Raw genomic sequence first — 8,793 nt, 5'->3', positions numbered from 1 at the left:
TGATCAGTCAAAAGTATTTGAATACACACATCTACAGGTCAAAACCCAGAAGCATTGTTACCATAGGAGTCTACAGTTTAGCACCCTTTCTCACACTGTGTCATATGCCGTGCCAAGCACATGCAACATTTATAGCTGAATTCTGTTCAGTCAGTTTTCAGTCTAAAACTTTTATGATAGGGGACCACAGGTTGAATTTCCAAAGTGGTCCACACCTCCGTTCAAAATTGTTTAGGGATCCGCACATGAAAAAAGATTGAAAACCACTGATGTATTTCAATGGGGAAACTTTCTGTGCAAAAAATTTTAATCAGCTCTAATAATTAATATTTTGTCTGTATAAGCATCGTGCATCTCTGATGGATTAGCTCAGAAATCAGAATGAGTCATGAGGGTGGTGAGTTTTTTTTTTCCCAATACAACGGATATCAGAGCTCACCTGAAGGTTGTTAGAAAAGAGCCAGATGGGAGAGAGTTTGAGGCAATAGGGGAGAGAAGGAATGTAACAGTGAGTGACAGGGGGAAGGGGATGGGTTGCCAGGTTAGGAGAGCCAATGTTAAGAAAGAAGCCTCAGTATGTATGACTGGGATGAAAGGGCTTAGATGTTCGGTGGGGAGGAAGAAGTTTACAAGGGATGTGCTGGTGAGGGAAGGGTGGGGTGCAGACTCTTGCAAGATTGTGTCAATTTTCTCCCTGAAACATATCTACCTTTGGTAGAGCGAGGAGTTGAGAAGAATCACTTGTAAAGAAAAGCTGCTGCCAGATCCACACTAATAATCATTCCATGTAGTATACCAGGAGTCATCTTGTGCAAGGGGAAATATTAAACGTAAAACCCAGAGATGGTGAATGGAAGTAATTGATGTTCTCCAAGCTCTTGGGCGACCTGAGTCAATAGAGTGAACACGTCTTAAAAATTAAACAGCTATTGATGAAGTACTTGTCTGATTTTAATGGGCACTTACTATTCTGATGCATCTGACAGAGGGAGAATCAATATGATCTTTCTTTTCTTCAATCTGTTCATCTTCTATTAAGTTATGGTGTCTCCATTTAGAGTGACCAGATAGCAAATATGAAAAATTGGGACAAGGATGAGGAGGTAATAGGCTTCTATATAAGACAAAGCACAAAATATCATGACTAAAATTGGGACATCTGGTCATTCTATTCCATTGTACTTATTAACTGATCTATGGTTAATTCGTATGTAGATATTAACCAATTTGCCAGCTCATTTAGTGATCTTTTAATTGTATTTTTAAGAAAAATCAGCTTACAGCATAATAAAGCATATTCTACATATATGAATAACACTCTGTACATTGTGTATTGTAATGCATTAGTAGCTTGATATAACAGAGCAAATACTGTATATATCACCTAATCTGTCTATGCCATGGATTATCAAACAAACCTAAAAGGTAGACATATGAAACCAGAACTGAACAAATTGAAAGATGGCTTTTCAAGACAGACCAGACAAAATATTAAAGGGATTAATCATGTTTTTCATTTGGGAGTATGATATTAAAACATGTGTTGGCTAATGAGTAAGGCTACGTTTTAGTCACGGGTATTTTTAGTAAAAGTCATGGACAGGTCACAGGCCGTGAATTTTTGTTTACTGCCTGCAACCTGTCCATGCCTTTTACTAAAAATACCTGTGACTAAAACGTAGCCTGTCCATGACTTTTACTAAAAAATACTGGTGACTAAAACGTGGGGGGAGGGCTACCCGGGACCCCCGCTGGGGTTTGTGTGGGCAGGGCTGGCAGGCTTCCTACCTGGCTCCGTGCCGCCCCACCCCATCAGTAGGAGAGTTTGGGAGGAGGTAGGGGATTGGGGCACGGGACAGGGTGAGGCGGGCTCTGGGCGGTGCTTACCTGGGGGCTCCCCGGAAGCAGCGACATCCCCCTCGTTCAGCTGCTAGGTGGAGGCATGGCCAGGCAGCTCTGCCTGAGTTCAGAGCGCTGGCTTCGCAGATCTCATTGGCTGGGAATCACCCCATGCTCCAACCCCCTGCACCCTCCCATGGAATCCGTGACCTCTGTGACAAACTCGCAGCCTTACTAATGAGATATTAGAGCACACCAGAGCTCCCATCTTTCATCTAGAAATCAGCACTGTTTAAAATGTAGTTAATGGCCACTGAATAAAGCAGTCTGTATATACTTCAGTCTGTGGTTCCGACATCTGCCTGTATATATTGATTCATTCTGCTATGTACAATATGTGAAACCTTTCTCAGATTTTGCAGTCTCTAATAGTTGATTGGTCTTCTGCAGTATGTTCAGAGGGAATCTTATTTAGTGATCTCGATCAAGATGTAATGTGAGCTGCTGGTTAGTGTGAGGGCTATTGCGTTACATTCTTGCCTCTGCCACTGTGCGTGACCTTGGACATCTCACTTAAACTTCCTGTGCCTCGGTTTCCCAGTCTCTAAAATACTTATACAAAAACTGTGTGAAGAACCAATTTTTCTGATTTGGTCACTGACCCGAAATAAAAATTGGTTCAGGTTGACCTGAAACAAAAACAAACATTTAATTGTTCTAGCAAAATGAAAAAGTCAAAACAACTTAATTGTGGGTTGAACAAAACATTTCATTTCTGAGGGTTTATACCTTTTAGAAAAGCTTATTTAAAAAACTGAGTGAAATTCCAAAACAAAAATGTCTTTCCAAAATAAGTAGTTCCATTTCAAAACGTTCCTTTTTTAAAGTGCCAAAATGAATCCTTTTGATATTTGTGATTTATTTTTTATTCAACCCAAAGCATTTCCTGAAAGCAACCTGAATTTATGAATTGTTTCAGCTTACCTAGATAAGTGACTTTTGGCAAATTAACGGTTTGCACAAAAAATTTCACCCAGCTCTAGTTTATAGTAATTCCCTATCTCTTGGTTATAACTAACCAATGGCTTTATATTGGCAGGGAGAGCTGTTAAATAGGTTTTGTTCATAGTTTACATTTTGATCAATTGCAATCATTAGGAACCAATAGATGGGATTTTGCTCTCATTTGTTCTATGGCTTGCTCAGCTGTAGAAATCTCCATAGAAGTCAGAGAATGATTGTGGCACAGTGGGTTGGCAAATGTGGGGGAATGCTGGCATGACACACAAAACAAGTTGGAGGGAATTGCATCCAGCAGTGATCTGTATTGTGGAGTTGCTGAGGCAGGAGAGGGGGCTGGCTGAATCTAGTTAAAAGCCTCCCAGTTAGTCAGGTGGGCGCGTGTGTCAGGAGCTGTTGGAGGACACCATGCTGCTGGGGAAATGGAGCAGTACAAACCCTATCATGCACAAGGAAGGAGGCCCTGAGGTATGGGTGACGTAGATATTGAAGAAGTGGGGGCTGCTGTGGGGAAGTGGCCCAGGGAATCATACTCGTCCTGTTTCCAAAAAGTCAGCGACCAAGAGCTGCTACTATCAGGGTCCCTGGGCTGGAGCCTGGAGTAGAGTGGGCCCAGGCTCCCCCCTTACCTCCCTGACGAATCACTGAGACTGGGAGACAACAGAGACTGTGCGAGGGAGGATAGCTTCTCCTCACCTCCCTTGCTGGCTTATGATGAAAATGACTCAGTAGGCTGTGACCCTTGCCTCTAGAGAGAGAGAAGGGCTATATGGAGGATCACAGTGAGCCTCTGAGGCTAACATAATCCACCAGGAAGCACGGGACCCACTGAGACAAGGTCGGAGCTTTGTCACAGTATAGTTGGGGTTATGTTTTCCAGTGTGCATTACTTTGCATTTATCAACATTGAATTTCATCTGCCATTTTGTTGCCCACTCACCCAGTTTTGGGAGATCCTTTTGTAGCTCTTCACAGTGTGCCTGGGACTTAACTGTCTTGAGTAGTTTTGTATCAGATTCTACTAAGAGACTAACAGTCGCCAAGCGCATCCAGAATTTCAGTGAACCATGCTGGCCAAAACACAGCCACAGACAACCTAGCCACTGACCTTTCACCATTGATGCTGACACCTCAGTCCAGATCTGAGAAACTTTATTAGCAAAATAATATGAGAAAGTGTCTGTATTTAAAAGTAGTTATTGCAAGACATCCTTGATCATCAGGGGCTTCTCAGTTGTATCTATGCTGCACTTAATAGCCACTTGGAACTTTTTGGCAGCAGCAGGGATGGAACATGGGTGCTCCTGAACCCAAAGTATTGAATTGCACTAAAGGAAATCTTCTGGAGCAGGTAGCAGTACAGGGCATAGGACACACACTTGAGCAGTTCTAACTCTGTATAGTAAAGTAAACTCTACGTCCCCCTCGACACCCAATCCACCGTTCTCTGGGATCAAGATCTCAGACTCTGTTGCATGCCAGTGTGTATTATTATGAATTATTTGTATTACAGTAGCACCTGGGAGCCCCCATCATGAGCAAGGACCCCATTGCACTAGACACGGTACAGATGTAATAAAAAGACACCACTGGGCCCTCGGTTTGTTTATTAAAATATGGAGTTGAGTCCTGCAAGGATGTGGGGAGGGGAGGCCAGCTGTCTATTATGTTGAAAGCTAGAACCAAATCCTATTCCCAGTATAACTTACTGGGGTTCCTTTGCCAAAGTGGGGTGTTCTCAGTGAACCCTAGAAATAAGAGACAGGACATCCACCAGTACTAGCTAAAAAGGTCTCTGTTAAATAATACAAAGTCTCTCTTTCACTGAGCTGAGCGCACTTTGCAGCACTCTCTACTAGGTTGGTGATTGAGTGACGAGGACCAAGAGGACTAGTGGTGTTTAAACATTACAAATAAATACAAATTTTTAAAAAAGTATCAAACACTAATCTCTTGCTTATAAGTAATAAGCACAGCTACTGAGCTGGTTCCTCCAGAGTGCTTTGACTGTGATGCTAAAAAGCTAGAAAATCTTATGCTCAATATGTGAATTCTGTTTCTTTTAATGCTCCTTGCTGTCTTCCCTTTTGCTTTGCCCCTTATTCTAGTCCTTTGCCTTTCATTTCAAAAGGCTAGCTATGCTCGCTTTGGTTGTATCAGTACAGTGACATCTGGTCCCAAAATGACATCAATTTCCACCATTGCTATCCATTAATAAACAACTGATCTACTGACATACATTGATTATTATTTAATAGTCTAGTAGTACCCAGAGGCACCAGTCAGGATCAGGGTCCCATTTTGCTGCATGCGATACAAATACATATAAAGAAGTCATCTCTGGCCCCAGGGGATTACAGTCTAGAGCCATTCATGCTTCAACTAGAATTTCCATTTTTTTCCAGGAAATGAACTAGTCACCTAATACTTTGTACATCTAGCAACTCGCAGCACCCTAGTTATTTACAGTGCTTGGGGATTTAATGTTCCATTTCCAATGTTAGCATTAGTATTTGAATAAACTGGCTCTGAATGCCGCTGGTTGGGAAACAGTGAGATGGTTTTATGGGGAAGAGGATAATTGAAGCAGAAAAGTGCCTTCACATCACATCACATTCAGATGAAGACATTAGTTTCCCCCTCAGCAAAACTTCCCTTTGCCCTTTCCTCCTTTAAAGCTTAGGGGCTCCGTGGTCAAACAAGCAACAGATTTAAGTGATTTGGGGTGAACGTTGTTGCCTTAGGGCTTGCTTCAGCTTGTAAGTATGGGCATGATCTTGCAGCATGATTAGCACGAGCTGGATTGTTGGGCACTCTCAACTTCTGTTGAAACTGCGTTGAAAGCACTTGGCAGGACAGATTTAATGGGAGAAATGTAAAATGTCTTCCAGTGATTATTTCCATCTAACAACTTGAGCTTTGCTCACACCTCCTGTAGAACTTGGAAAAAATAATCCCTTTAGAAACAAGACTGGTTCTAGCTCTGATTTTTCTCCTGCCTTTCTTTTTAGTGGACACATTCAAACTAGAAATTAGGCACTAATTTTTAACAGTAAGGGTGATTTCCTATTGGAACAAACTACCAAAGGATTAGGTGGATTCTTTATATCTTGATGTCTTCATGTCAATACTGGATGCCTTCTGAAACATATCCTTTAGCCAAACACAAGTTACTGGGCTCAATGCAGGGGTGAGATTTTATGGCCTGTGATATGTAGGAGGTTAAACTAGAGATCTTAGTGTCCCTTATGATTTTAAACACTATGCGTGAGGATCTGCTGGTCTGGGACCTGGGTCTGCTGCTAGTCCCTAGGGGATGGCCACAGCCATGCTGCCACACGAAGGCTCTGGTAGAGCAGCAATCTGCAGGCTGTAAGCCTTGTGGGCCCGAGACCCACAGGATGCGCTGCCCACAAAGGGCCTGATTGGCAGGGCTCCTGGGGTCCCTGCTTGGTCCAAGTGCACAACTTAAGCCTGAGACACCAAGAATTTGTCTGTGTGCAACTGGGTGGAACCCCAAGTAGCTGCTACGACAGACAATTCTTCTTTGCCTTGCTCTGGTTCCTGACTTCCAACTCCAGCTCTGACCATCAGCTCTGGTTCCTGGCTCTAGCTTTGATTCTTGACTCTGGTCCTGGGCCCATGACTCTGGCTCCATCCACTAGGCCTGACCACCCATGCCCTGGCCATGACACTATGAATCTATCAAAAGGATTTTTTTTATTAATCAGATTTAAGCTCTTTGGGGTAGGGGCTGTCTTTTTCTGTGTTTGCAGTAGAGCACTGGTCCGTGATGGGTTCCTAGCCACTGCTACAATACAAATTAATAATTATATTAATTATAATTAGGCATTTAACTGCTGTTGCTTATTCCCTGTCTGCCTTCAGGTTCTTCTTTTCCATTCTGAAAGTGTTTCAATTAGCTTCAGTGGGCTTTGGAGGAGACCTATTATTACTTGATGCATGCCTCTCCACAGCAACCCTTTGTGATGTCACAGTGTATTATCACTTCAGGTGACAAATAAGCAACAAACTTTTGGTAAAAAGCAAACATCCTGTTTTCATAAAATGCCCCTGGTAATAAAGCGGAGGAAGAGATGAAGTGAAAAAACAAAAAGGTCCCCTAAAGAGTGTTTTGTATGAGGTGCCAACAGAACGTGTCTTTCATGTCAAGGTTTTGCAGGTCTATGATTTTTATCTGAGAGAAATGAGGAAGGATTCAAGAGTGACTTCAAAGAGGAAAAATGCCAGAATAGTTGCTGTATACACCTTGTCTCACTAGATAAGTGTTGGCAATGCTGCAAAGTCAAGTGCCCCAATAAATGGTTATTTATCCATAAGGTGCTTTTGCTTTGGATTTGGGATGAACCTTAGGAAAGAAGAAATGTAGTAGATGGTATGAAACAGCTAGCTGCCCCTTTTGTCATGCTTCCCTCCTGATTTTCTTATTCTTTAGGACTGAGAAGATCAATCCTAGAATAATAGTTGTCATTTTCTCTAACTGAAAAAAGTATAATACTGTATTTTGAACATCACTTGAGTAGCAATATCACTCCACATTAGATAGGTAATTTGTCTCAAATGATCCTTTAATAATTCACTAATTTATATTGCTCTGCATGGATCATGTCTCACTGAAAAGTGTCCACCTCTGAGATAGAACGTAGCAGCTATTTAACAGCATGTGCCAGCCTTGCAGTCTTAAACACTACATTTCATTCAACCTATTGTGCTCACAGAATAAGCCAGGATTGTCATACAGTGGTGTTCTTATTAGCTGCATGTGCTGCAAACCTTAGGCATAGCGGAGTGAAAGATCCTTTTATTTGCTGGCTGCAGGTAGTCTTATTTGAGTGGCTTTTTGTGATCTCATTGCTGGGGCTGGTACTTGGCACGCTGCAGACAAGGCAGGCCCCTTGTCTTCTTTTCTTTTCGGCCCCTCGATTCCTTTGGGTGATCAGCCCACAATGGTAATTCTCAGGCTCCATGCTCAGATTGAGCTGGTGCTACTCAGTAGTCCGTACACTGCCCTAGCCCTTCTGAGGTAGCCCCTTCAGTTTCTGCAAAATTAAAACTTTCTTCCAAAAAATGGATTTCCTGTGGTCCTTATGTGTGCACCACTGACTGTGACCTAATGCTCTGTTGTCTTCATGCGTTTGCAGAGAGACTGAAACAGTAGCTCTGAGGTGCAGCCTACCTGCACTCATCTCAATGGATATTAACCCTGAGGCCTAATGATTACAAAGTATGAATTTTGACATCTGACTTCTGGCAATATATTTCAGTGGAGACGTGTTTCAGTTATGTACTATAGGGGCTCTTATTTACAAATTGTAACTTTAGGTGTATACAGGTAAACCAATTTGGAGAAGTTTCTTGTTTGCTATGTTGCCACAGTTCAGCAAATTTACAGAAGTCAAACTGTTCCCGGTCCGTAGACATGGACTTTCCTGGGCCAGTCACGGAGGAAACAGAATTTTCTCCTGTCAGCCGTACTCTGCTGACCCAGCTGTGGTGAAGAAGATGGCCTCCTCCTGCCACCTGCATATGGAGGATGAGCTGGCAGACTAGGTGATCTGCTGGGCTGGTGACCCAATATTACAGTCATAGATCTGACAAACCAAGATTAAGTGTTCAGATTTGAGTCTGTTGAATCAAATTTGACTGGTTTGGACAGGACTGTCTCTTCATCTAAACAATTCCTGCAGTAGTAATGCTGGCAAAACATACCCACACAAGATGAAACTCCCTTGAATTTCACCACTGAAATGTCATAAAATGGCAAGATTCATTCTGAGAATTATGTATTCCTCCCATACACACAAGGACAATGCTGCCCAGTTCAGCAGTAGATGTCACCTTATTCTGTTTTGCTTGGTCCAGACTTTTCTTAAAGTCATCTGTCTTCTGGACATTCTAGCATAGCAGGAAATG

Source organism: Lepidochelys olivacea (genome assembly GCF_965140295.1).
Source record: "Lepidochelys olivacea isolate rLepOli2 genome assembly, chromosome: 1".
NCBI lineage: Eukaryota > Metazoa > Chordata > Testudines > Cheloniidae > Lepidochelys > Lepidochelys olivacea.
Note: the sequence above shows the minus strand (reverse complement) of the source record.